This window comes from Tupaia chinensis, unplaced genomic scaffold, assembly GCF_000334495.1.
Source record: "Tupaia chinensis unplaced genomic scaffold, TupChi_1.0 Scaffold000217_1, whole genome shotgun sequence".
Classification (NCBI taxonomy): Eukaryota; Metazoa; Chordata; class Mammalia; order Scandentia; family Tupaiidae; genus Tupaia; species Tupaia belangeri.
The window spans coordinates 7,010,879-7,017,433 of NW_006159692.1; positions in this window are offsets into that span (position 1 = coordinate 7,010,879).

Sequence of the window (6,555 nt, forward strand, 5' to 3'; positions counted from 1 at the left end):
AATTCATAGGAAAATTAATGAAACCCAGAATACCTAAACCAATCTTGAAAAAGATTAACAAAGCTGGAGGACACACGCTTCTTGATTTCAAAATTTACTATAAAGCTACAGTGATTAAGGCTAGGGGTAATCAAAGCACAAGGATGGACATAGAAGGAAGGGTCCAAAAATAAACCACCATATTCACAAGCAACTGATTTTTTAAAAAGTTGCCAAGACAACCCAATGGGAGAAAGAATAGTTTTTGCAACAAATGGTGCTGGGACAACTGAATATTCACGTGCAAAAGAATGAAGTTGGGCCTCTATCTACATTATATGTAAGAAATTAACTGGGGGGAGCGGGGGTGGCAGGTAGCATGGTGGTTAAGGGTGTCAGACTCCCAGATGGCCAAACATGGTTCGAGTCCCAGACCTGGTAGCTTGCCTTCTCACTTTCTCTTTCTCTTTCTCTCTCTTTCATTTTGTCCCTCTCCAGTAAAAATTTAAAATAAATAAATGAAGTTAAATAAAATATTTTTTTAATTAACTGAAAAGAGATTGGGACCAGCAGTTGGTGTAATGGTTATGTCACTGGACTCCCATGTAGTCAACTGCGGTTCGAGTCCTAGACCCGGTGGCTTAAACTCACACCAGGCACACGTGTGTGTGCATGCCCAAGACCCCGAGAGGAGAATGGAGGAGAAGGGATTGTGGCATAGCCATCACCCCTGGGGGGGGTAATTTCTAGCTTTCTGTCTCTCTGTCTCTCTCTGTCTTTCTGGCAAACGCACATACCCTATAGCAAAAACCTCTCCAAAAAAAGAAAAGAAAGAAATTAACTGACAATATAACTAAAACTTAAATGTAAGAGCTAAAACTATACAGTTCTTAGAAGAAACATAGAGGAAATCCTCAACATTGGATCTGGCAATGATCTCTTGGATTAGACACCGAAAGCACAGGTATTGGAGCCCTCGTACACTGATGGTGGGAATGTTAAAACTGTGCAGCTGCATTGAAAAACAATTGGGCAGTTCCTAAAGAAGCTAAACATAGAACTATTGTGTGACCTAGCACTTCCAGTCCTAGGTATACACCCAGATGAACTGCAAAGAGGGACTTGAGATCCAGTTGTGGAAGCACACTGGTAGACACTACCACTCGCCAGGCTGAGGACACATGGGTGGCCAGGTTTGAATCCTGGCCTACCCTAAAAGCTAGGCACAATGGCACATGCCTACAGTCCCAGCTACTCCAGGCTGAGGCAGGAGGATCTCAAGTTCCCAGCAAGTGTGGGCAACATAGTGAGGCCCTGTCTGAAAGAACCGGGTGTGGTGATACGCTCCTGTAGTTCCAGCTATTTGGGAGGCTAAGACAGAAGGATTGCAACATAGGAAGGCCTTGACTGGGACCAAAAATAGGAAAGGAAAACAGTGACTTGAACAAATATTTATCTGTCAATGTCCATAGCAGCATTATTCACAGAAGCCAAAAAGCAGAACTAACTCAAGTACCCATCAAGAGTTGGGTAGATAAACACAATGTGCTCCATACGGTGGAATATCATTCAGCCATATGAAGTGCCGGTACCTGCTACAACATGGATGAACCTTGAAAATGTCCTGCGAAGTGAAATAAGCCACAGGCCAAAGGGCAAATGTCACATGATCTAGTTATGTGAGGCACCCTAGCAACTTCATAGAGACCAAAAGTAGATGAGAGGCTACCAGGAGCTGAGGATGAGGGGGAAGAGATGGGGTTTTGTTTAATGAACACGGGGTTTCTGTTTGAGGTAATACAAACACTTTGGGAACAGACAGTGGGAATAGTTGCACAACACTGTGAGTGTAATTAATGCTACTGAATTGTAGACTTTAAAATGGCAAATTTTATATTAGATATATTTAACCACAATTTTAAAACATTAAAATTCACTGAGAAATCAACAGATCAAATGAGGAAAAGATATGTAGAGAGAAGAGAGAAAGACTTGAATAACTCCATTTGAGTCTTTCTGCCAACAATAGAATTAACCTTTTAAAAATATAAATTTCCCAAGATGTAAACATTCCATATTTTGTAATTAAATCCAAAAAATACAATTTATGTAGCCTACATTAATTGGCCTCAAAGCAATGAGGTTAGAAATGAATGACCCCCAGTTCCGGCTCCACAGCCTTATGTTTAAGATAGCCGATCTCACGTTGCTGACTAAGGTTCAAGTTCTGACCCCACAGTTTAAGAAACACACCAGGAAAGTGAACATGCATGCCCAAAATCCCAAAAGGAAGGAGAGGTGGAAGAGTGTGGCCATTCTCCATGGGTGGGTGCTTTCTCCTGTCTTTCTCTGTTTGTCTCTGGCAAATGCAGGAGCCTTCTGGCAAACTAAAACAAAACTATACAAACCTCTAGATAAAACACACTAATTGCAAACAAGAAAAACAAGGTACAGAGTGAAGAAGATCTGTGCTTCATCTAAGCAGGTAAAACAGTCCCTGGGGGTCAACAGGTGGCATGGAGGTTAAGGCAGCTGGATCTCACATGGTCAACATCATGGTTCAAGTCCCAGACCTGGCAGCTGGAAAATCATGCTGGGTGCATGTGCATATGTGCCCAAAATCCCAAGAGGAGAAGAGATGAAAGGGTCTGTGGCATGGCCATCCCCCTGGGGGATATTTCTCAGTCTCTCTCTCTCTCTCTCTCGTCCTATGGCAAAAACTAAAAAACCAAAGGAAAAGAAAAATAACAGTCCTTGATACCTTAGTAAAGAAAGACCAGCAACTCAGTGGTGAGAGGATGTGAACAAAGGAAAGGAAACACAAATAACCAAGAGAGGAATCAACACACAACTTCAAGATGCAGGATACATTTTGGCAAAAACTGTAACTGCTGATCTTATTTAGGATCTATGGAGTGTGAATTGATACAGCATTTCTGGAGGGCAATTTGGCCACAGCTACTAAAAAGTGTAATGTTCAATCCTTTCAACCAAAAAATTTCACTTCCTACACACACGCACAAACCACCTATGCAAAGGTGTTTATTTAGCATTGTTTATAATTGCAATAAAAGTAAACTCCATTATCAACCAATATAGAAAACGGAAATAAATGGTAGCTTTCTGGCAAGTTAGAGACAAAGCCATTCTATATGCATTAATACAGAAAGTCCTCCAAGGTTACAGTGTTAAGTGGAGAAAGCACATTGCAGAAGCTTGAATAACAGGCTGCCGTTTGTGTTAACATTTGCGTTAACTCACAGATGAAATCCAAACTATGCAAAAGCAAATTAAGTGAAAACTGTCAGGAGGGATACACACACCTAACAGCTACCATGTCGCCTCCAGGAGGGCCTTGGGGCTGATGGGAGGGCAGGCGGGGACTTCTGCAGCATCTGTGCGGTCAGGTACCTCGCTTTAAATAATGGACTATGCTCGTCTTATTTGTGCAATCAAAATATAATCAAAGGTAAACAGAAAGGATTTAGTCGGATTCTAAGCAAAGACCAGGTGTGCTTTTGAAAGCCCCTGCTTTGGTGATGCTTAACACGGATCACTGGGCTGTTTTTCCAGGTCACAAAATCCCCCTGGAGGCCAAAAAAAGAAAATACTCAGGGCTGGTAGGTGGTGTGTGGTTGAGGCACTGAACTCCTCCGTGGTCAACTGCAGTTTGAGTCCCAGACATGATAGCATGCTCTGTCACTTTCCTCTCACTCTGTCTCTCTCTGATCAAACTAAAAAATAACAAAATTAAATAAGTAATCCCTCAAAGAAAAGGAAGAAAATACTCCAAGGCTCTGCTTGGTCATGGCTGGTACTTTGTCCCTACGGCAGAAGAAATAGTAGCAGTGTCATTCGGTAAAGACACATTTCTGGGCTAGCTGGTGGCCTGGTGGCTAAGGTCACCGGATCCCGCACTACCAACCTCAATGCTCAAGTCCCAGACCTGGAGGTTTGAGACACACACCTGATGCTTGCCCGTACTCGATCTCCTGAGAGGAGCGAGATGGGGGAGAGAGGACTGCAGTGTGGCCACCCCCACGGGGACTGCTTTCACTTTCTTTCTCTCTCATTGTGTGTATCTCCGGGGAGTATGCATGTTCTCTTGCAAATTAGAAATAAAACAAAATAGACATGTTTCTCTCCTTGATATCAATCGAGTGTGCGCATGTGTGAGTGACAGAGAGGCTGAGAGCGTGCAGGTGCTCGCTGACTCTGCGGCGTCAGTGTCCAGGTTTCAGTCCGATGGACGCCGTCGTCTGAACTGGCAGGAGCGTGGATGACGCAGCATTTCTGAACAGAACGCTCACTCTTCTTTTCCAGTCTATTCGAATACCGGCGTTTTCTCAGTCTTACCAGAAGGTGTCAGCAGAATGTCACAGACACCTCCCAGGGCGCTATTCCTTCATCGGTTTGTTACCAGAAACGTTGCGGGCACCCGCAGAAAGCCACATTGCTCAGGGCTGCCTGCCCACAGAAAGGCGAGCCTGTCGGGGGAAGGCATCCCGACGGCTGGAATGCTGAGACACAGCACACTTCAGGACGGTCACAGCTCACCGCTTCTCTTCTGTCACCTCCAAACGCCAGGTGCAGAGGGCAGGAAAGGGGAGCAGTCATCTCATCGCCCCTCGATGTATGGGCAGCTCCAGCCCAATTTTACAGGTGCTCAAAGGGGTTAAGTCAATTCCCTGGAGTCAATTAATGGCAGAGATAGGCCAGGTCAAGCAAGACTGTGGCTCTGAACCCAGTGCTCGTTCTACTGCACGACATGTCCAAGCGCCCGCCTGGAGAGCGTGGGGCTATGTGCACAGCCGTTCTGCTTGCTCACGGGACGAAGAGGTCATGCTGGCAGGGTGAGGAGAGACTGGCCAAGGAGTCTCCCCAGCCTGTGTTGCAGGAGGCCTGCTTTGGTCTCGTTGCAGCCCTGATTGCTGGTGACCAGGCTCTGGACTGTTCCCCTTACCCTTCTAACTCTTCGCTGGAGGAGTGGCTTAATCCTACCTGGCTGTGGGTCAAAGACCTAGAAAATGGTGTTGCTTACACATGCCACAGGGAGGAGTCCTGTGTCCCCAGTCCTGCCCAGGCTCCTCCATGAGTGTCAGGCAATGGGGCAGGTTGGTCAGAGGCAGGCTGGACTCTGCACAAGGAGAGTTGGAAGGCATCTTTGTCGACTGGGCCCAGAGAAATGGCCGAGGCTGGAGCTGCTGCAAAAGCCTCACTCTGTCTAGTTCTGAGAACAGCATCTCCGAGGGGGCCGCTGTCCTTGGGGGCACACGGTAATCTCATGGGGGACATGCATCTAGTAAGCATGAAGCTCAGCCAGAGATTTGAGTGGAGGAGCACAGATTTCTGCTCCTTGTTAATTTCATGGTTGACTTAACCATTCTTAAGTGATTACAGGACTGGTGACAATGCACTCACAAGGCTTTTCCCCCCGTCAGTCCTTCTCTTTCTTTGCCCCCAATGATTCAAATTCTTGCTTTGAAGTTCCAGTTCCTTGTCCTAGAGATTCATGGGCACTGTGGTTTGTGGGAATGTGTCTATTTGCTATCCTAAGATGGAAGAGAAAATAATAATGATAAAGTTGGTGAGGCACACCCACGTTCTCAGGCAGTTATTATGGGTAAGGCTGGGGGTATGTGTGCATTTTGGACGTCAACTTATTAACCATTGTGTCCACCCATCTGGGACAAGGCCTGTTACATAGTAGGAGCTCAATAGGTATTTCGTTTGGTTTTGTTGTGTTTTTATTTTTATGTTACAGGGCACATATGCTTGCCAGAGAGTTTGGGGGTTAGCAAGAAATCACTCCCCAGGGGGCTGACCATGCTATAACCCCTTCTCCTCCATTTCTTCTCAGGATCTTGGTCACACATATGCACTCGGTGTGTTTTTCAAGCCACCAAGTCCAGGGCTAAAACTACCAAGTTGGCCATGTGGGATCCAGTGCCTCAACCACCATGCCACCATGCCACCTGCTGGTCCCCAATTAGGTGAAGAGTGAAGAGTGGGCGCGTAAGCAGAGGGAACGCGGCACAGAAACCAGTGGACAGATGCTGGCTCAAGATCCTGCCTTCTTCCAGATCAGAAGCCAGCCTTCATCTGTGGTCTTTCCAGACCCTAGAACTGTGAGGCAAATGAAGCACCATTCTTGAGCCAATCACATGGTCAACTACATGGTTTGAGTCCAGATCCAGCGGGCTTGAGAGACAGACCAGGCACTTGTGCTCAAAATCCCAAAAGGAGGGGGCGCGCGGTAGCCGCGCCCGCCTGACGGTGCGCAGCCCTGCCGCCGAAAGGCCGGCCCCCCTCCTGGGGGGCCCTCGCCCTGGCGTTCAGCTGCCTCTCCAGGGCCGGCGTGTGGCCTTTGAACCAGCAAGCTGAAGCGGAAAACAAGGATTGAGAACTTGCAACTGTAAGCAACAGAAAGAATCTTTAGCTGTCTTAAACTAGTTGAGAAACATATTATATAGAAGGACTTCCTCTGCCTATGGACAGTGAGAAGATGATGGTTACCAGCCCTGCATTGCCTCAGGGAAGAACAGGAACTACTCTACCATTCTTGAGGAAGCCAGA